Consider the following 23,407-nt stretch of genomic DNA (forward strand, 5'->3'; position numbering starts at 1 on the left):
GCAAGCCCGTGCATGGTTCCCAGCCATACTGACATGGATGTCAAACGATCGGCCTTCAAATAAGGTTTCCAATGGTACGCATTTCACGTACCTCAGACCACGTGGAAAGGAGTCACGTGACATCACGTAACTTTAGCCAGACCATGGGTAATTACCAACCACGCCGACATGGATATCGAACGAACGGGGAAATCAAACGCTATGCGCTGGTGTACACGTAGCGAACGTCAAATCAGGTGGTAAAGGGTGTCACGTGACCTCACGCACCTTTCGCAAGCCCGTGCATGGTTCCAAGCCATACTGACATGGATGTCAAACGATCGGCCTTCAAATAAGGTTTCCAATGGTACGCATTTCACGTACCTCAGACCAGGTGGAAAAGAGTCACGTGACATCACGTAACTTTAGCCAGACCATGGGTAATTACCAACCACGCCGACATGGATATCGAACTAACGGGGAAATCAAAAGCTATGCGATGGTGTACACGTAGCAAACGTCAAATCACGTGGTAAAGGGTGTCACGTGACATCACGTATCTTTCGCTAGCCCATGCATGATTCCCAACCAAAATGACAAGGATATCAAACGATCGGGCTTTGAACAAGTCCTGCGATGATACGCACTTCACCGACTTCCAACCACGTGGAAAAGAGTCCCGTGACATCACGTAACTTTTGCCAGATCATGGGTAATTGCCAACCATGCCGACATGGATATCGAACGAACAGGGAAATCAAAAGCTATGCGATGGTGTACACGTAGCTAACGTCAAATCACGTGGTAAAGGGTGTCACGTGACATCACGTATGTTTCGCTAGCCCATGGATGATTCCCAACCATACTGACATGGATATCTAACGATCGGTCTTTGAACAAAGTCTGCGATGGTACGTATTTCGCGCACTTCAGACCACGTGGACGAGAGTCACGTGACGTCATGTAAGTTTAGCCAGAATATTCGTAATTACCAACCATGCCGACATGGATATCAAACGAGCGGGATTCGCAAACGCTATGGGACGGTACCAATTGCTTGCAATTGTCCGTTAAACCGGCTATCCGGTTTGACGCATATGGGGAAGTGAATCCGGTTATCCGGATTTCAAGACACCGATAAACAGGTTTGATTAATTGACTAGCCGGATAATATAATATTCGGACATGAATATTTGGAGTCGCTAATAGGTTTTCATTCAAATTCTCAGTTCTATTGCTTGTATCCTCGTGCCACATGCGCAGCTGATGCTTTCAGCTTCTATAGGATTGCGTTGTTTATCAGACGGCTCAAAAATGGGCCCGTGGCTTTCCTTGCGCTTCCTTTTGTGCATTATGTTTCCCTTGGTATTGAAAAAAATGGCTGTGGCTTAGCTAAGGTTACGCCCAGGATGCGAAGCATACTAGCCTTTATTTTAACGCGACAGCGTTAAGGAGGTCGTGTCGCAAAAAAGCCGGTGTCGTCGGTGTCGGCTCAGGCGTGCGGCGCTTGCTCAGGCGCACATTTCGTTGTCGCGCCGAACGCTGCGTTGCTCGACGCTCACCGCGTCCGATGCGGGGCGCGTAGTCGCTGCGCCGTAGCAAAGCCACCTAGAAACAGTCTCTGTAGCACGCCGCAACCTTCGCTTCTCATTCCAACGAGCAGCTCTGTCTCCAGGAGGCATCTGCCCTCGTGAGTGTCTAGCAGAGGACGCCGCGAGCGACGGCGAGAGTTGGAGCCCCGTTTCTCCTCTGTCGTGACGTCACGGTGTCACGTGGTATTGAAGGTGACACCGCCGCGCCTGAGCTGCTGGGTTGAGCTCTAGTAATATGCTTCGCATAAAAGACAACTGCATAACTTTTCTATAACTTTTTATTGCGCGAACTAACCTAAATACGAACCAAGGACACAGTGAAGGAACACAAGGAACCAAAGCGGTATGGCCTCTTCTTGTGCGTCTTCAAGAGCTGCCCGAGCGGCATTATCGGCGTCTTCGTTTCCAGTGACCATGCAGTGACTTGCCAGCCAATGAAACATCACGTGGTGTCATTACCGTCGTTGCTAGGGCTATTACAGTTCAGTGCAAACAAAAAGGGGTGTGAAATTTCCCTGTACGGCGCAGGGGAAACCTGCAGTCAAGGACGCTTCCTTCCCCGCTGCAAAAATCGCATTTCTGGGATGTGTGAACGGAGGTCTCTTCGCAATCGTCCGCCCTATAAAGTTCGACTCTGGCGAAACTAAATCCTATTACAGCCGCGGCCTACACTCAGATAAACGCTTTGATTTATTAACGTGTGGCGCACCACCTATAAATAAAAATAAAATAACGCAGATAAAATTGAGCCACCGGCTGGCTGCATCGAAAGCTCACTGGAAATAACTGTGCGAATGTTGTGCAGAAACCAATATTCTTTTTATCGAACAAACTACATCCTTCATTTGCTATATCTTTCCCCAAAGTACAAACAAACATGATGACGCGACCTTGTGGCAAACGGCCGCTAGTTCATTGGTCTCCCTCGCGCCACGACATTCCACTCTTCCTACATGAGACGTAACCCACACGTAACAGCCACAACGAAGCCGTTCCAAAGCGAACCGGTAAGGAATATGGCCTAGGAATGTCAAAATAAACAAAGAGGATACATGTAAATTTGGCAAACGGACCCTCAGGCACAAGATGACTTGGGAGTGCGCTTATTACGTAAATAAAATTTGCATTTTAACTGTTCCTACTTTCTGCAGGATATGCCTACTCAGTACTCTTTTTACCTTGCTATATACGCGGATATTTTGTTCCCGAAATTGACCCAACGAATTACAAAGTCAGACATCAGGAAGGAATGATGACTGCTTCTCTTTCTTCACAAAAATTTGGTTGCGAACGAAATCAAAAATTCTCTTTGGAGCATCAAAGAAACATAGGATGTGCAATTGAATACCTCCTTCAAGAATAATGTGAAGCATGAATGTTACGTTCACTCGAAAAGGTCGTGGAGTGCACAGAAAACTTAGCTAGAAGAAAGGTGCAAGGCGCCTGGTTCGGTTATACGACTTCGTTCTTTCCACAGACAAATATTTAAAGGGTGAAATGTACTGGAAAACATAAGACATCGTGGGTAATATAGAAGATTTATTTATTCGACTTCTGTCATTTTTAGATGTCCATGTACGCCCTATTTTGGTACAAGAACACAAGGGAGCTCACATTTTCCGGTAGAAGGCAGCTTCTTTTGGCAGTGATTATATTTCCGGCAGTCGAAAATACGCGCTCTGAACTTGCGGATGAGGCTGGGATGCACATATGTTTTTTGCAAGTTCCGCCACTAGGGGAAATTTGGGTTCATTGTCCTTCCACCATTTAAGTGCGTCCATGTTGTGACCCAGCTGGGGCTCGGAGAGGTATGCTTCAAATTTAGCGGACGGGTCACTGACGCGCGGCTGTTCATTAAACAGTATGTCGAGTGCAGTTGCTTCGGTCTGGGTAGTACCCATCCCGCTTTCATCAGCCGAAGGTGACAAGAGATTTATAATTTCTCTAACATTGCTACGGATTGCCTCTACGGCATCTGGCTCCTCATAGTGGAGGCATTTGTACCTTGGATCGAGAAAAGAAGCTCTCTGGCGTGCAGACACCAACCTCTGCTGGGCGTCCGAGTCCAAGGAAAATCGCCGAGATATCTCCATCCGAACTACTTCTTTGAAATTCTCGACTTGCAAGTCACCCGTGCTCTGAAGCTCTAGTTTCTTCACTACTGCTTTCGCCACTGGCCGGACCATGGAGACAGGAGACACCGTGTCGCTGCAGAGAATGGTGGTTGCAAGATGAAGAGGCTCAAGGACCTCACAAAGGTCACTGATTACATTCCATTCTTGCTGACTGATCTCTAGGTTCTGCGCTTTTTTTGCTGTGACAATTGTTCAGTCAGCAAGAACAATTTGTATAGCAGACCGATGCTTGATAAGCTTTGTAAGCATCTGGTAAGTCGAGTTCCATCTTGTCGGACAGCTTTGCATGAGGCGCTCTGTGGGTAAGCCGAGTAGCTGCTGCCGCCTACTCAACTCATCGCTGGCGACGGTCGAATGCCTAAAGTGAGCAACCAATCTTCCGCTCTTCTGGCGGAGGCCATTGATCTCCGTGTTAGACAGAGCTTTTTTGATGCTCAGGTGGAGACTGTGCGCTGAACAGGTAACGTCATTTGGCTCTAATATACCTTGCAGCGCATTCACAGCATTAATGCCATTAGATGCGTTATCAGTGACAACAGCCGTTACCTTGCCGTCCAACTTCCATGCCGAAATTACTTCTTGCATTCGCTGCGTGATGTTTTCTCCTGTGTGGCGTTCTTGCATCTCCTCCGTTGCTAAAGTGAATGCTTGCGACTTCCACTCGCTGTTCAGAGTGTGCGCAATCACTGTAATATATGAATCCTGCGCCCTCGACGTCCAACAGTCTGTGGTGAGGGCAACAGTTGTGGCTGCGCCGATTTGAGACATTATCTTGTCTCTCAACTGAATATGCAGAAGTTTTATTCGATTTTTCAGCTTAGCAACTGAAGGTGGCCTATAACTTCGCTCCACTACTCCCATAAAATGCCTAAATCTGGCACTGGCTGTGAATGCCAAAGGCAACTGGTTAACAGCGACCATTTTTGCTAGCGCCTGGTCAATCTCCTCCTGTCTTTCGGTGCACATCTTCCGTCGTTTTCGTGGCTTAGGCGCCGCAGACGGCCCAGGATCAGTAGCAGAACTGATAGTTTCATTACCATCAGCCGGATCATCACCAGAAACTTCATCAATATCGCTGACACCCGAAGTTGGTGGCAGCATGAAAAAAGTAAATATGAATCGGTGAAATCCTCCCCACGCCACTGTGATTAGGACAGTAATATAATTGAGAGTCCAAAGAATTTTATTGAGTAATTTTTCACTAAATAACAGGTCTACTAAGTCTAACTCAAATTAAAGTTTGGTAATCATGTGTAAGTATCATCAACAAACTGAGTTTCTAAGGCGACCATCAAAAGGAGGCAATTTGGGGGCATTTGGGGGAATACTTGAGGCGAAATTTAATATCTATAGTTTAACTGTGCGTCCTGATACTAATAGCAAGCGCGAAAAAATATATTTCTCAAGGAAGCTATAGAATCTTTTTCGCCAACAAAGCTATCAGTTAGAGCAGGTATCTGAAGCATTCCTCATTCAGAAACAAATTCATGGCAAGAAAACTGCTCTGAAGTACGTCCTCCTAAATATATATCATCCAGAGAACAACGTCGATTCGAAATATTGTCTTCCTATTAATTTGCTTGAGAGCGACGAATGCTTTAGATAAAAAAAAGCACAGTGATCACGTTTGGTACAAAAACTCGAGCACCTAAACTTTGCATTCTATGAAGGGGTAATGGTGACGTTCGTGTCGAATAATGGCCATGATATGTTCAAGAGAGTGAGGCGCGCAAAACATATAATTTCTGGTATATCTGATGAGCTGGGTAGACTCCGTCTTCGCAAGTACGACAAACTTCTTTAATAATAATTTTGATGGCCATGGATTAGATTACGTGAATGCGTAAGAGAACATTTATATTTCTCCAAGGCCTGCTGCGAAAAGCAAGTAATCCATCGAAACGACCCATTTCAACAGGTATTAGAATAGAACGTTCTACTTACGAGTTGCGGTTTGCTGGCTTCTTTAGAAGTCCATGTTCATTCCGAAGGTGCATAGCGAGAGATGAGGTTTACATATTAACGCGAAACTGCTCATTACAAACGCCACACTTTGCCGTGGTGCCATCCGAAGATCTTTCGGCATGTTGCCACACCCAACTCCACAACCTCCCCATCACTAGTGATGAAGCGATCCAGCACACCACTATGGTGGCTGGAAGAGTAGGTGTGAGTGTCCGAACCGGTCTGTCTGGAGCATAGTTCGCCACTTCTCCGCATCATGAAGCAAAAGTGGCGCTTCGCTCAGTGCAACGGTTCTCAATGGCGCATGTCGTCTGGTACTTCTGGCAGACGGCGCGCAATAAATTAAGCACGCAGAATGAAAAACTCATCTGTAGCCTTCAGTTTGTTCAAATGAGGAGATACGGGTCTCTGTTATTGCGTGTTTGCAAGTTGCTAAATTTGTTGAAGCTTCTACGACCAAAAGGCGAGCGGCATTGCTAGCGGAAGCTCATATCCGATGGCGAATAAGCGGAGCCCGCACCAAAGAGTGGCGGCATTTCTGCTTCAGAAAAGATCAACATACAAATTTATTTCTTCGCTCTGAAATATAAATCACGGGGGCCTAACGCAGCAGAGAACACTGCTTGTGGGTGAAGGACACCTTTAGGAACAGTTCTTCAAGCACCATTTTACTCATGTTGTCGACTACGATAAGTTTATCAAAGATGCAATAATATGATGTTTCCGCTACATATCTATAATGTGATGCCCAAATATTTAAGGGCGAACATCATTTGGGACTGTGATTACATCACGTCATTATGATCACAAACCGTCGGAGAGATCAGAGCACCAAGCTGCGAATGAACATTTTTGCAGATTGCGACGGTGATATTTCTGTGCCGGCGCTTGTGGTGCTACTCGTCGAGTACATATTGCATCATGCTCGGTCACTGGATCTGGTAGTTGAAGGTTCCATGGCTGCTGCATTTTCTATTTTAACGAAATGGTTGTTTTACATCACGCTCAATAATTATAGCTCGATCGGAAGCGTGTGAATTTCTGTGCAAGGAACTGAAGGCTGCATCCCATAACTCGGGAGGAAACGTAAGTTCCCTTGTTCCTGAAATATTGCGAGCTACGGCGTAAACAAATATAAGGATATATTACTGCGCTTAAAAAAAAGGGGGACGACAGCAAGGCCTAATAACAACGGGAGTTGTAAATTCAGAACCAAGTGGAATATCCTTGCTCCAACCGTAGTTCTTACCCGCCGTGATGGTTCAGTGGTTAAGGCTGTGTTGCTGGCGATGAGGTAGTGGATTCATTTATCTACCATAGCGGTCCCGTCTTGAACGGTTCGGAATACAAAACGCTCGTGTACTTAGGTTGACGCGGATGCTAACTACAATCAGGGTACTCCGCAATGCCCCGCGACGGTGTCTCTCATAGCTATCTCATGTGATTCTGGACGTTGAACCTTATTTATTTGATATAACGAAAGTTGGCTGTAGGACATCTAGGAAAAACATCTCAGTAGTTCACAGTCTAAAACTCAAAAATAACTCCGTACTCGCTCAAAGCCTCTAAAGCTGTAAGGTTTTTGCATAGAAGCTGAAAAAAATGTTTCAGCTCGTCGTGTTTTCTGAAAATATCACAAGTACCCATGTACATGTAGCCATGTGTTGTCCCTGTCTTGTGTGCGCTGTTACAACCCATACCATGAATCCCAACCAACTGGCCCAACTTGCCGTTCTGATACCCATAAAGCTTTGCTTGCACTTGACATAATGGTATTTTAAGCATATCAGCGATATCTTCAAGCAGGCATTTGAATTTCCTGCGTACAGACGCTCTTCTCTACGTACGGACGACGGCGCGTGCAGGAGAGCCATTCCACTGACTGCAGCGCCATTTTTTCGTCATGATGCGGAGAAGCTGTGCACTACGCTCGGTCGGCACATCTACTCCTTTGCCACCATAAACACGCAGTGCTACTTCTCCAGCGCTCTTCCTCCTCTTTTCCAAGCTGTTACACATGATTCAACCGAATTTAGTGCACCACTTGCTAAAGAGATTCGTTAACAAGAAGCCAGATTGAGAAGCCTGTCTTTTACGTCCGATGGAAGCAGACGACGGAAAGAGAAGAAAATAAAGCAGCTACGCGCCACTCTCGAGTTCCAAAAGCAATCTTTTTTGTTCTTTTGTAGTTTGAAAAGAGTTGCAACTTAAATTGATTGCTTCCACCCGAAACCCGTTGTCCTGATTATCGGTGTCTCGAAATCCGGATTACCGGATAACCGGTTTTCGGCACCTGATTCGCTTCCCGATATCCGTCAAACCGGATAGCTGGTTTAACGGATATTTACAGGAAATTAGGTACCACCGCATAGCTTTTGTGATTCTCGCTCGTTCGATATCCATGTCGGCATGGTTGGCAATTACTCATGGTCTCGGTAAAGTTACGTGATATCCAGTAACTCTCCTCCACGTGGTCTGCAGTGCGCGATATGCCCACAATCGCAGACCTTGTTCGAAGCCCGATCGTTTGATATCCATGTCAGTATTGTTCGGACGCGCGCATGGGCTGGCGAAGGATACGTGAGGTCACGTGACGCTCTTTCCCACGTGATTTGACGTTCGGCTCTTTAGTACCGTCGCATACTTTTTGCGAATCCCGCACGTTTGATATCCATGTCGGCATGGTTGGTAATTAACCATGTTCTGGTTAAGCTTACATGATGTCACGTGACTCTCGCCCACGTGATCTGAAGTGCACGAAATACATACCATCGCAGACCTTGGTCAAAGCCCAATCGTTTGATATCCTTGTCATTTTGGTTGTGAATCATGCATGGGCTAGCGAAACATACGTGATGTCACGTGACACCCTGTACCACGTGATTTGACGTTAGCTACGTGTACACCATCGCATAGCTTTTGATTTCCCCGTTAGTTCGATATCCATGTCGGCATGGTTGGTAATTACCCATGGTCTGGCTAAAGTTACGTGATGTCACGTGACTCTTTTCTACCTGGTCTGATGTACGCGAAATGCGTACCATCCGAAACCTTATTCGAAGGCCGATCGTTTGACATCCATGTAAGTACGGCTGGCAATCACGCATTGGCCGACGAAAGATAGCTGAGATCGCGTGACACCCTTTACCACGTGATTTTACGCTAACTACGTGTACACCAGTGCGTAGCTTTTGATTTCCCCGTTCGTTTGATATCCATGTCGGTATGGTTGGCAATTGGTCACAGGCTGGCTAAAGTTACGTGATGTCACGTGACTCTTTTCCACGTGGTCTGAAGTACGCGAAGTGCTTACCATCGGAAACCTTATTCGAAGGCCGATCGTTTGACATCCATGTCAGTATGGCTGGGAATCACGCATTGTCCGGCGGAAGATAGGTGAGGTCACGTTACACCCTTCACCACTTGATTTGAATTGCGCTACGTGGGTATCACCGCGTAGCTTTCGTGAATCCCATTCATTTGATATCCATGTCGGCGTGGTTGGTAATTGCCCATAGCCTGGCTAAAGTCGCCTGATGTCACGTGACTATTTTTCACAAGGTATTACGTATGCGAGGAGCGTGCCATCGCTAACCTTGTTCGAAGCCCGATCGTTTTATATCCACATCAGTGTGATTGGGAATCACGCAAGGGCCAGCGAATATACGTGAGGTCACATGACAGCGTCTATCACGTGATTCAACGTTCGCTACATGCGTAGCATCGCATAGCATTCGCGGTTGCCGTTCATTTGACACTCATCTCACTGTGTTTGTGAGTTGCATTTGGGCTTCCCAAAGTTACGCAAGGTCACGTCACATCCTTCACCACGTGGTCTAGCGCACCCTTCGCGGGTACTATCAGAGAGCTGCTTCGAAGCCCGATCATTTGATATCCATGTCAGTATGAATGACAATCAGGAATATGACGGCGAATATTACGTGAGATCCTGTAACACCTTCTTCCATGTCAACGCCTGATTGTACCAACGTGGGAGCGGCCCGCAGCGCGCTGAGTCGCGTACCTCAGGACATTATTAAAGTTTCGCATCGATCCATCCATCCATCCATGTCATCTCAGATGCGTTTCTTGGTTATAATCGCAAACTTTGTAGAAGCTCGTTCAATTTGATATCCATGTCAACGGGCCTTGTAAAAAACAAAATGATGAGAGGTCACGTGACGCTCTTTTCAGCTGTTTTTATCAACTTAGGAATCACCCGTTTGTTGCCGGATGCCCCTTTGTTTCAATGCATGTCAGCAAAGCCATCAAAGAGGTACGTTTTGCATGAGCCTATTAACGGCAGTAATTTAATGTCCATATCTCTGCGATATTTCGATGATATATCGCGCGGGAAAGGCATTTCATTAGTCCGACGAGAATGCTCTACAAGAAAGCCCTTCAGTTTTGCTTGGTCGGCGCAAAATTACAAGATTTCGCTATTATTTTGAACTGATATAACACTTCCGCAAAAGCATCTTGGGATTAATTCACGGGCGTTAGGATTAAAATACATGGCGCGTAGAATATATTATATGGCGCTGTGATTAAATTGACTTACGCTTAGAATAATATAGCTGGCGCTTGGAATAAGTTCAGGCGGACAACATGTGGTACCATTTTAGAGAGCACAGCAATTCGGAAAGATAAATTTAAAGAACGAAAGTGAGGAACGAGACAGGAAATCAGGCTCGCGCGAGCGGTTGCAAAAATAACCACAAAAGAATCACAGAAGAGAGAAAAAGGTAATTTGTGCAGACGCACAAATACCAGGGTATTCGAATATCCGGCTATCCGAATATCCGGTTACTAATAACCGGATAACCAACCGAATAACCGGTCACTCCGGTTATCCGGTTTTCAAGTTCGAATAACCGGCGAATCGAATAACCGGATAACCGGTTTTTCCGCAAAACCAGTTTGATGTTGCTGCACTAGTATACATATATTATTCTAGTTTAGTTTCTCTGTCTCTGAAGTGTTTGACAACTTGGCACTAAGAGCAGTTTACCTTTTCTTCTGGAATAATTTCACATTATTACCGCTAATTGCTATGTTTTCGCAAATGACACGCTGCTTATATTTTCAAATTCAGTGCTATCTCATTTTGCTCACGTTTCACACCCTGTGCTCAGTCTTGTTCGTGATGTATATAACCACTCCTGCTTAAGGCCTCTAACCAGAGGCTGGCAGTAATCTTGAAATAAATAAAATAAATAAATATTAAGCCGAAAGCAGTGATATTCAAAACATTTTGCCACAAGTAAGATGCTCCAGGCAAAGGATAGACATAATAGAATGGCGAACTGCAAAAGTTCTCGCATTTCCAAGCATTAGAGGCATTTTTCATTTTCGTTAGTGGTTTATCAAGTAATTAAGACAGGGGCTTGAGTTTCGTTCCCATTACTTCTGCTGGACCAAGCTTAAATTTACTTCTCCATATCGATTATATTAAAGCTGAGGACGGGCCATGTCACCTTGACGGCGATGGCGTAGGAATGTAGCTGAAAAGACGCCGCAAGCCCAATTTCTGATCTGTCTCTACGAACATTTATCCTCATCTCTCTTCCCAGACTGTGCGTTCATTCTTTCTGCGCAAACAGCTTGATTTAACGAATAATACACCCGGTGACTCCTGCTGGTCAGCTATGAGTGAAGCGCTGTTTACTTTGTTATAAAATGTTAGTTCAAACTTTAGTGGATGAGTTGTGCTGACTCCCATAACATTAAATGCTAATGTTGTGTGCATAAACAAAATGTAAAATAATATCAAAGTTCACTTCAGCTCCGAAATTCAACTTTGATCCAGTTTGTTCTTTCCCGGAATCCACGGTGTCCAGGACTGTTGAAAGTTTTTCTCTGTTCACTTGTGATTTAAGGTTTGTGCTACGCAAGGCCGGGAAGATATCGAAGACCGAAGTTTGTAAGCTTTCTGAGGTTAAATATTTTTTGCTAGATAATTCCATGGCGCACTGCAAAATGCTATCTTCAACAAGTGGCTTCTGCATTTAAATTTGGCTCATACGTTTTAATACCAAATTCTTTTCTACAAGCTGCCGTCCCTGATTTTAGGGTATGTGTCCATCGTATTTGGTAATTATCGCAAACAGGTACCCGCCGGGTAGGTCGATGAAGTTTCCTTTGGCGTGCAGGGTTCTTTAGCTTTCAGGGGGATCCGAAGTAGCGCTACAATGGCAAGGATAGACATAAAAACGATAACACATGGCACTAACTTCAGACTGTTTACGTGAAGATCCATATATACAACGTCCCTACATGGCGCGCGATGACCGACAGACTGTCCTGAATTGTCAGCTGAGGCTTTAACGGAAACACGTGAGCAGCAGATCAGTACCCAAAGAGGAAACCAGTACATCCGTCCGTCCGTCACGTATTGCGATGGCTTTCAATATATGGCCCGGAAGAGCGAGCGAATCGACTTTCGCGCTGCCTGTCGCATCAACGCCTACTAAACGGCAAGAAGAGAGCACACATGAAGATAACAATACTCCCCGAACTGTGTCCTCATCGCAGATCGCTTTCCAGATAGAATTCACGTGGCCGCGCCATGGGCAGCAGCCGCCGCAGTATGGTTGATCACGGTTGATAATGGTTAGCACCGAGAAGAGGAAATGTCATCCACTACGTCTACGTACGAAGTCTACCAAACGTGATACTGTTCAATTATGTCCCGCACTACAGCACGCATCGGACAGTGGCCTTCCACGAAGCAGCGGCATCATCCAAACGCACCATCATATAACACGAGTGAACATTGCTGCTACTCGCGTCTCTGTTGTTTCATGCTTGTCTAAGTTATCATTTTCGTGTGACAACCGCGCTTCTCCTTTGCACGATCATTTCGCGGTGTTCCTCACAATTATAACAAACACAGTGCCATGCGACACGAGAACAGCCTTTATTAGTAGAAAATGCTGGCGCAGCAGTTAGATATCTTCCACAGCAGATTCTATGTGTAATACCTAACCTATTGTGAAACCTATTACGAATATTGTTAATTATTGTTTAGTTTGGTATATTCCAAGCAAAGTGGAGGGCCTTTTGAGCACTTGAACACAATGACCTGTATTTTCCAATTAAAATCTATATAAATTTTATGTTCTAAGAGCTGCTTTGTTCTTGTATAAATATTGTAGGCAGCTCGGATATATGGATCGTTGAGCGCAACACTTTGAGCTATTACTTTTCTGGTTTAACTAAATGACTAATCATTTCTAGCTCATGTAAGGTATTCTTATTCGGTTGTTGTAAAACATGTATGAATATATTGCATGTCCACCTGCTACTTGCAAGAAAGCCGTATTGCTCTTTTTTAAATATCGCTTCTCACTCAACACTTAAACATATTATCCCCGAGTCTACCAACTTTTATAACAAAATATCCAACAAAAATTTAATGCTCCCATTGCATGTGTGTTTCTCTGCGCTTCTGCATGTGTTGTTTTCACGCACTTTATGGGTCTGCCGCCCCTGCCGCTGCTGCTGCTCCTGCAGACAAATTGCTCAAACCAAGGGTAACAGTTGTATGATGAATCGGCCTATACGATTATGAAGCGTGCTTTGACGTATACTTACTCATGTGCCTGTCGCAAGCTCTGTTCTGTACTGAATAACACAGTGAAACGACAGATGGTACCTAGGTCGCTATAACGCAAAACTATTCCCAAGTATTCTACTCCAATTCTGCTGTCAGCAACACACAATTGGTAAAAAAAATGTTAGCTCCACCTGCATTTAGTCTGTCCGTCACGCTTGCCGTCATGGAAACCGTGATAGCTTCCCATCCGAGTGACGTGTACACACTGATTATGCATGACTAGACCAAACAAAAGAATATTACTTATTTCTCATTTGAAGCCTTTGTGCCATCAGCACCCAGCTAGTGTACAAATGTTCTCGGGCTGTACCAATTTCATCTGCCAGCAGCGCCACGTCATAAAACCACGAGAACTCACCGCGTCAATCAGACGTGTACGCGTTAAAGATGCATTTTTATGCCGGACAACATTCTGTTCCGAAAGGAATAGAAGATGACTTCCCAACGATCGCTCAAGTACTGTCCACTCGCACCTGCCGCAGAGCACAGGTTTATTTTTCGTACGTTAAAACTTTTTGCGTTGCAGTACAACGTTATGGAGCCACTTTGGCACGTATACGACTTGGCTATATGAACACTTCTTTGCCGAGTATCCGTTTTAGAGGCATTCTTAACCTTCTGTTGCACGGTGCCGCAATTTTATACCAGCCATCGCAAGCTAAGTAAGGGGAAACGTATCAATCGCACGCGCCGGCACCACCCTCTTCATTCGGTAATCTATTTTCGCTAGGCTGTCCCTGCCCCAACGAAACCCTCACCACTTGAGCGTGTTCTTCGCCTTCTGTGAGTCAAACAGGTCATAGTCCGTTGTCTGAAATAATAAACAAGTTGTTAGTCTGCACTCGTGTTGTGTACTTCCTTTCGTCCTTCGTCCGGGTTGCGCTGCCCACCCACAGGAACAGAAAAACCATTCATGTAGGCAATGATATTTGTTTTCAAAGGAAAGTTATCTCTCCTATAGAAGAGGAAAACATTTTCTTGAACTATTTAGAAAACTATGTGGGCCACAGCCCGATGTTTGCGTTGGTGGTTACGTAAATTTGACATCAGGAGATTGGAATAAGTGCTAGAGAGCGGGATCACCTCCACAGCAGTGGAAGACCATGCTCATCCCCAAACCAGGCAAGTCGCCGAACACGGACAACCTCCGGCCCATCTCACTCACGTCCTGCTTGGGCAATGTATTGGAGCACGTCCTCATGCGTACGTGGCAGGATTACCTGGAGAATTCGGGACTATACCCCACCACGATAATCGGGTTTCGGCGCTCCCTCGGCACCCAAGACGCGATGATTCTGTTGAAGAAAGATATCATTGACGATGACACCCTAACGAAAGACAACAATGCCATTCTGGGGCTGGACCTGCAGAGCGCCTTCAACAAGCTGAAGCACTCTGCGATACTTGCCCAGGTGTCAGGACGCAACATGTACGCAAGAACGTACAATTACATCAAGGACTTTCTGACGGGGCGGGCTAACGAGCTCTGCGCCTGCGATCTACGGCTCCAAGAGGAGAGGCTCGGCAGTGCCGGGACTCCCCAGGGCTCGGTCATCTCGCCGTTGTTAATCAACGTCGTTATGATCGCGGTGTCCAAGGGACTCTCTCGCGTCGAGAGTGTCCGGCACACCATCTACGCCGATGACATCACGCTGTGGGTTCCGGGAGGCAGCGATGGTCACATTAAGAGCACGCTGGAAGAAGCCGTCGACGCGGTCGAATACCAGCTGAACGGTTCGGGTTTAATCTGCTCACAGAGCAAGTCAGAACTGCTGGTTTTACCACCGAAGTACGTCAGACGTAGCAAGAGTGAACCGTGGGATTACGAGGCCATCAAGATCGTGACGACGAACGGCCAAGTGATCCCGAAGGTGGACAAAATCCGGGTGCTCGGCATGGTTATAGACAAGCGATGCGGCAACGGCGAGACCATTTCCCGCCTGACAGCCAAGATTACCAACGCAATACGTGTCATCACACGGGTCGCCAACCGCAAGGCTGGGTGAAGGAGGAAAGCTTGATTCGGCTTGTGCACACCTTCGTAATCAGCCACGTCACCTACGTTGAAGCCTTCCACAACAGGATGCAGTGTGAAAAGAATAAGATCAACACCTTGATACGCCGAGCTTACAAGGCGGCGCTCGGACCATTTGAGTGTACGAACACAAACAAGCTCGTGAGCATGGGGGTACACAATACTCTCGAAGAAATTGCGGAAGCGCAACGGACCGCCCAGCTGGAGTGGCTCTCTATGACCGAAGCCGGCAGGCGCATACTTCAATACTTGGTCTTCACGCCCTGGGCAAAAAAAGGCGAGTTGCGGTGCTTCTGCCTCAGGCTTAGCTGTTTCCCCCAGTGCAAAAAGTACATAAAATAGGGGGCGAGCACCACACCACCATGAGGTATAAAGGGCTTAGACGCCAATCAAAATATAAAATATTCAGTGGTGATCACGAATGATAGTCCAGAATAAATTTGGATACAAAAGCCATTAAGGTAAGAAAAAATTTTCGGAGCAGAAGCCAGTGGTATAATTTGGGAAGTATAGGAGGAGGGAGCAAGTCAGCAAGATTAGCAGCTCGGGTCTACCAAGTAACGTGCTCCTGTATGTTATATTGAGCCTTAGGCTCCGGCAGTGATGCGCTGTCATTTGGATGCTGCAGCTTTATTGCATAAAGATGCGATATTTTAAGTGGCTATTCATCTTCCGTTGGTTGTGCATCTTCTGGCCAGGTGACAGATCTATGTGCACCCATCCTGCTGCTGGGGTCCAGGTACATCGCATAGCAGCGGGGAAGGAGGCTGGGTCCATGGTAGACCGAGAGCAGCAGCATCTCGTGATGACCTGAAAGCTCTAGATTATACATGCCCGGGATGGTCACCGAGCAGGCAAATGTAAATGGTGCATGCTTTGTGGGTCTGAAGGCAGTAAGTTATGCAGCAGCAGAGTGATAGAAAGAGATGTGAAGTTGATGGGAAGGGAGGCAATGTAGATGGAGCATGCAGTTAGGACCATAGGCAACGGGGTATAGACCCCACCACAGTAGGCATGTAAGGAGCTAATGGCACGAACAGATATGCAAAAGTAATATGAAAGCGTGAAAGAGCGAGGAGAGAGACAGAAGCCATGAGAGAACAAGGGGAGTTATGAGCCATTCGGAAAGGTGATAGTGGTGGGTTGTGCCAGCACAGAGTGTACAATGGCATGGGCTAACTGTAATACCAATGCGCGGTGTCGTTTACTTTGTAGCATAGCAAGGTACACTGCCGGCGTCACATGCTCGATCCGGGTGTAAGTGCACATTTGTGCCACTAACGCCGCAGTACGTGGCCACGTAGTAAAAAAGTGCTCCGCTCCCTCGCACTCCGCTCCACAGGTACACAGATTTGTGGCATTTTGATGAAATCGGTGCAAATAATAAGGAAAGTGCTCATGTGCTGCGAAGAGGTGAACGAGTAAGCGGTTTGGAGGGAACCAAATAGGAACGAGAAAGCGTTTGATTCTGTCGAAACCTCAGCAGTCATGGAGGCATTACGGAATCAGGGTGTAGACGAGCCGTATGTAAAAATAGTGAAAGATATCTATAGCGGTTCGACTGCCACCATAGTCCTCAATAAAGAAAGCAACAAAATCCCAATAAAGAAAGGCGTCAGGCAGGGAGATATGATGTCTCCAATGCTATTCACAGCGTGTTTACAGGAGGTATTCAGAGAGCTGGATTGGGAAGAATTGGGGATAAAAGGTAATGGAGAATACCTTAGTAACTTCCGATTCGCTGATGATACTGCCTTGCTTAGTAACTCAGCAGACCAATCGCAATGCATGCTTACTAACCTGGAGAGCCAAAGCAGAAGAGTGGGTCTAAAAATTAATCTGCAGAAAACTAAAGTAATGTTTTACAGTCTCGGAAGATAACAGCAATTTACAATAGGTAGCGAGGCACTGGAAGTGGTAAGGGAACACATCTACTTAGGGCAGGTAGTGACGGCGGATCCGAATCATGAGACGGAAATAATCAGAAGAATAAGAATGCGCTGGGGTGCGTTTGGCAGGCATTCTCAGATCATGAACAGCAGGTAGCCAGTACACCTACATAGAAAAGTGTATACGAGCTGTGTCTTACCAGTAGTCACCTACGGGGCCGAAACCTGGAGGCTTACGAAAAGGGTTCTACTGAAATTGAGGACGACGCAACGAGCAATGGAAAACGAATGATGGGTGTAACGTTAAGGGATAAGAAAAGATCAGATTGGGTGAGGGAACAAACGCGAGTTAATGACGTCTTATTTGAAATCAAGAAAAAGATATGGGCATGGGCAGGACATGTAATGTAAAGGGAAGAAAAGCGATGGTCATTAATGGTTACAGACTGGATTCCAAGGGAAGGGAAGCGTAGCAGGGGCGGCAGAAAGTTAGGTGGGTGGATGCGATTAAGAAGTTTGCAGGGACGACATGGCCACAATTAGTACATGACCGGGGTTGTTGGAGAAGTATGGGAGATGCCTTTGCCCTGCAGTAAGCGTAACCAGGCTGATGATGATGATGATGATGATGATGATGATGATGATTAAATAGGAATTGAGTGAACACTGGGCGCCAAAGCGTAGAGGCAGGTGCCCTGCCCCTCCCATTGCCAGTATTTGGGCCACTGGTTCGCGGCTATCCCAAAAAACCGTTTTCTGATCGATCGGATGGAGTGAGCGCTCGTGCGACATGCTCCTGTAGTGCACGCAGACGAAACAGCGGTGTCGGCAAGCTCGTTGCCCAGCACACCCCGGTGCCCTGGTACGTGAAATAACAGGACACCAGGTCCGTTTCTTGCCAGGAAACGCAGCACAATCCTGACCCGCCTTATCTGCTCCCCCGCACTGCGCAACCGTGACAGGACCACCAAAAGCGACAGACAGTCGGTGTACAGGTAGACTGGGTGGCGCAGGGTAGCTATATATGTCAGCGCCCCCTCAAATGCAGACAGCTCAGTGCCGAATGCGCTAGAAGCGTTAACAACCTGGTATTTGCCTACGCGGACGACAAGACCACCCCGATCAAAGGCTACAAACGCGGCGCCCGCCGCAGGCGTGGTGGAGGCACCGTCCGTGTAAACATGACAGACAGGAGCCCGGGAAAGCTTGTTTGCCTGTGCAGGGGTGAGGCGCGTGCAGGGGAACCAGACACGCTCACTAGGGTGCTCCTTCAACGGGGCACAGGGGAAGACGAGTAAGTGCGGAGGAAAAGTTTCAACCCCATAAAGTCACCTGTCGAAGTGTAAATAGGGACAACTATGCCGCCAATGGATCCAGCTCCAGAGTAAGGGGAGGACAGTTGGCTAACACATGAAGTGCCGACGTGCGCGTCGTATGGTAAGCGCCGGTCATGGCTACAAGAAGGGGCCGCTGGGCAGAGAGGACACGCGTGGTAAGGTGGGTGGATGGAAAGGGAGGCGACCAAACTGGGGACGCGTATGCAACTGCAGACAGCAGGACCTGTGGGTATAGTCGGCGAATAATTGCCGGAGGAAGCGTGTGATGTAAACGGATAAAATTAAGTAATCGAACAGCCAATACGTCTGATTTATATTTAATATAGTCAACGTTGGCAAAGAAGTTAAGTTTATCGTCAAAGACCGCACCAAGGAGCTTGATGCGATCTTTGCACTGCAAGAAAGCGCCATCCAATCAGATGGACGGCCGCGGCTTTGATGTTCCAATATGGCCATTGTTAAAAAATACAAAGAAAGATTTTGGGTGACTGATTTGGTCCTTGTTCTGTCGAGACCAATTATAGACCAAGGTAAGGACCGATTCCGCCAAGGCCTGCAGTTGCAAACGCGACGTGCCAGTAATGGGGAGAATGGTGTCGCCCGCATAGGCCTGTACGTGTGCTCCCTCGGAAAGGTCGAGATCTAGAAGCCAACGGATGACTGCGTTCCATAATAGAGGGCTGACCGGCGATCACTGAGGGGTGCCAATCGACGAGCGTGCAGTCACCTCACCCGCGTTCGAACGATAGACAACAGTTCGCCCTGTCAGAAAGAACTGGAGCAGGTTGTAGAGGTTCACAGGGCAGCGGTGGTTTGAAAAAGAAGAGAACCGCGTCGTGCCACACGCTCGTGAGCCTCGTGAGATCAAGACGGCTGGAGTCTTGGTGGATTTCTGGGCGCACAGCCTCTCACGTAATGCGTAGAGCACCTGAAGGGCACCACGAGCATGTGTAAATCCAAACTGGTGGGGATGAAGAAGATTGTTAGAGTGCAGGAAATGGTATAGCCAGGCATTTATTAGGCGTTCGGGGACCTTGCCAGAAAGCGAGTTCATGACAAGGGGCCTGTATGCGGATGGTAGGTGAGGGGGACGACCAGGCTTCAGTGTGAGAATTATCCTGCCAGCCTTCCAACAGGAGGGGAAGTGGCCCAGTTTGAGAGCACTGTTAAATACAGACAGAAACAAGTGGGGATGCTGCTGAAACAGCTGGCGGACCAGCATGCCTGTAAGGCCATCGGGCCTCGGCGCTGCACGACGGTTTCCTAGCGAGATGGCATCTTCGATCTCTGCCATGCTGAAGGGACGGTCCTTGCAGTGCCAAGGATATGAACAAGTGGTGAGCTGTCGCAGGCGCTGGTGGAACTCGCCGTCAGAGGTCGGATTGTCAGTCGCCACGTGCTAACGCAAGAGCAACGCGGCGGAGTCAAGAATGGAGACAGTCGATCCTTCTGGAGAGACAGCGAATGGGGGAAGGGGTGTCGGTGCGACGTGTTCGCCAAAAGCCAGCTTAAACGGTTTGCCAAATAGGTGTTTTGCAGTGAGGTCTCGACAGACATTATTTTCGAAGATGTCTTTCGCGATTCGAATGTGGTCTTTGTAGACCGCGAAGGCGTTGGCATATTGCCGGCTGAGAAACGTTCGTAGCGCAGGGTCCCGTGCTCGCTGAGCCCGGCGTCACATCGCGCGCACTCTTGCCCGCTCCTCCCGCAACTGCGGGGTCCACCACGCGTTGGCCCGCTCACCCCGTTGTCGTAATACACCCATGTTCTTTCGAGAAAGCGCATCGTGGATACGGTAGAATTGCGCGAGTACCATGTCCAGCGAAAGGTTCGTGGAAAAGGCACAGCAAATTACCCGTGCGAACCCAGCGGAGCTCTGCAGGGCATTCAGCATCCCGCGTTGCGCATAAGTCGTCAGACACTTTACGGTTATACCGGGAGTCGCACAGAGAGAAAATTCAATATATGTGTCACCCGAGAGCGTGTACGCTTCCGATACTGCCCTAGTGTACCCCTTCCGGGCCAAAGTATGGACAGCATCGTGACGTCAATCCACGAACTGGCGTAAGGCATGTTGAAGGTAGGGGCAGATGTGGGGTTGTTCAGGATGTGAAGACCATTGCCGCTGGCAAAACTTGCCAGCTAGACGCCCCCCCTGGCGCCAGCTACGGGCCCCAGAGTTCATGCTTCGCGTTAACGTCTCGAGCCAGAACAAATTTCTGAGATGAATGCTGCGAGAAACATTGCCCGAGCTTGTCTAAGATGGGGTCTATAGGTCGATGCGGAGGCGCATATGTCGTCACTAGGATGAAATCCTGCCCCGGGCAAGCACAGCTGACCGCAACTACGTGCTGCGATATATATACCGGGAACAAGTCAACACTGTGAGCTCGTGCCAGCAGCATTACGTGCGGATTCACCGGGGCGTTGAAAGAAGTTATAGTAGGTGGTAAGTTGGCAATTTTGCCATCTCGGATGTGCGGCTCCGAGACGATGGCAAACGAAAACCCACCCCAATCCATGTGGTCAACCAACAGATTCATCGCATCCCTGGTGTGGTCGATGTTGGCCTGTATGAACTCAAGGGTATGCGTCTTAGCCATATTCGATTAAAAACCTTTGATGCCGGGGCGGAAAGACTGGCCGCTAGAATACCGGTCGCAAGCACGTGCCCGAGAGCCAACGGGTCGCGTTAAAGAGCCATGGGCGTGTTTCCTCGTACGCATAGACCTCATGGAGGAGGTCGCACAAATGCCGACAGAATGCCAAAGAAGGAAAGGCGGGCAGGAAGTGCGAAGAGGCACCGAGCATGATAATAGGCAGGGGAGAGCAAAGAAAAAGGAGTGAGGAGAAGCAATTGGGGAGAAAGCAATTAACGCAGGAGACCATAAATGGAGAATCATGGAGAAAAAACAAATGAACTCGCCTGAGATAGAGGACGGCGCGCGTCAACTCCAGGCGCACACTCGAGCCCAGTGGTCACATCCACCAATCTGCGCGAGCACGCGACCTACCATCCACCGCACTGAGGCCGACGCGCACCGCTCCAGCAGCAGTGTGGGGGCATTACCCATAATCAGTTCTAGCCCTCAAGCGGGCTATCCGGTTCACTAAAAGAGGACAGAGGCGGTCTCCAGGGGGGTGTGAGCTTGTTAGTCCAGCCTTTCGGCATTCGTTGCAGCACACCGCTGCATCGTCCAAGCGAACAGTGCACTGTGCGCCGAGATACGGGCCCGCGCAGCGCGTGCAGACGGCCACAGCCTCCTGCTGTCGCACTGGGCAGGCGTGGCGAGGGTGGCCATAGGTCGCACAAAGTACCGGTGGGGACATGGAGGTCCTCAACCACAGCTGCTGATGTCCAGTCCACCATAACACGCCCGCGGCTCAGGAGATTAACGCTGGAGATTAACTTCCAGCACGTGGGAGAAGTTGCCCGAGCGCACCTTAAAGGATACGCGCATGGAGCACAATGAAATGCCTAGATCCAAACCAGGACTGCGAGCGTTAAGTTGCGCTAGCAGATTGGAGGCAGGGATGTCGGGATCTACCCCCGTTTGCTCAATAGGAGGTTTCCGTTTTTGTGGTAATCGGATTGACATGGTGGTGTTGGTCACAGGGTTTCTTTCGAGGGCAGCCTTAAGCCTGTCCATTGAGGTCTTTTCATTCGATAAAGTTGTCAGTCCATGCGGTGTCTTTCGAATAGTGATGTCACCTAGTTGTTCTTTGACTGGACCGATGTGCGCTTTTATTGCAGAGTTAAGGTCCTGAGCGGTGGTGGAGGTGGGAACGACAGGTGTTAAAAACATAACATGTGCATGGTCTCACCTGACGGGGGCTTCGATGACTCCCTCAGCCGAGGCCATCGCAGCAGCAGCGGATCCATCACCAACAGGCACCCCTAGGACTAGAGGCGCACCCCCTCGGACAATGGCAGCGTAGGAAGGCACAGCCCCAGCCCGGGCGTCAGCCCCGGGGCACAACGCGGGACTCACCCGTGCCTGGGCCAGCTGCTCATGCAGCTGGTCGCGCCGCCACCGCTCGCATATCGGCACATTCCTGTAAAATTTGGCTCAAATGGCAAGGATTTGAAAGCGATGAACATTCGTCACTTTACATTGTGTATCGAAGAGAATGTACGTGATTTGCTTCTGGAGCGTGACGGCTCGATGAAACGACGCCGTCAGTGCACCATCCACTCGGCTTTGTTCGGAGGACGCCTGGCCAGTCTCGCCCGGTGTCGCACCACGACCAGCGATGGCAGCAGGGGGACCTCCTGCGCGAGACTCCAGGATCTCCTCACGAATCGCGCCATCCCCGTCCACCGAGAAGACAGGGTTGTCCGATCGTGGAGAAGAACCGGCTGAAGGGGGGTTGCCCCCGGTGGATAGTCCAGCGGCGGAAGGCTGAACAGCAGCCATATCCCACTAGTGGGTATGAGCCATCAGCCCGGCCACCGTCTGAAGGCCCACCGGCAATCACCGAATTAGTCAAAAGTATTGCCCCGCGGCGCAAAAAAAAAACGCCAAGGTCGGGTGCAGGAGACACTAAATATGGTCCATCGACAAGAGAGTGGGTGGCTGGGAAGAGAGAGACCAACCTTTAGCTGAAACTGCGACGAGGGAAGCGAGCAGCAAACAGGCTAAGGTGACGGCGATGGGACGTCCAGGTTCCTTACCCACCCCAGTGTTAATGACTCATTCGTACCCGAAATTATATGTGAGTGATGAGTGAGATATGAGTGAGTGTTCAGACATTTGCAAACTGGTTCCTTACCCACACCCCGAAATTATATGTCGGTGATGAGTGATATCTAAGTGGGTGTTTCTGTCCCGGATGGGGCCCGGTGCCGGACTCGGG

At 48.3% G+C, this 23,407-nt stretch overlaps 1 long non-coding RNA gene across 1 annotated transcript in view; it reads right to left on the reverse strand.

Annotated features, from left to right (window-relative positions):
- The window catches only part of LOC135913998 (uncharacterized), a 188,533-nt gene extending 166,047 nt beyond the window's left edge, over positions 1–22,486 (reverse strand). The window contains exon 1 of the long non-coding RNA XR_010568189.1: positions 22,376–22,486. This is a non-coding gene — a long non-coding RNA (uncharacterized lncRNA). The remainder of the gene's footprint in view (positions 1–22,375) is intronic.
- Positions 22,487–23,407: the final 921 nt, after the last annotated feature.

This window comes from Dermacentor albipictus, chromosome 7 (assembly GCF_038994185.2).
Source record: "Dermacentor albipictus isolate Rhodes 1998 colony chromosome 7, USDA_Dalb.pri_finalv2, whole genome shotgun sequence".
Taxonomy (NCBI): domain Eukaryota; kingdom Metazoa; phylum Arthropoda; class Arachnida; order Ixodida; family Ixodidae; genus Dermacentor; species Dermacentor albipictus.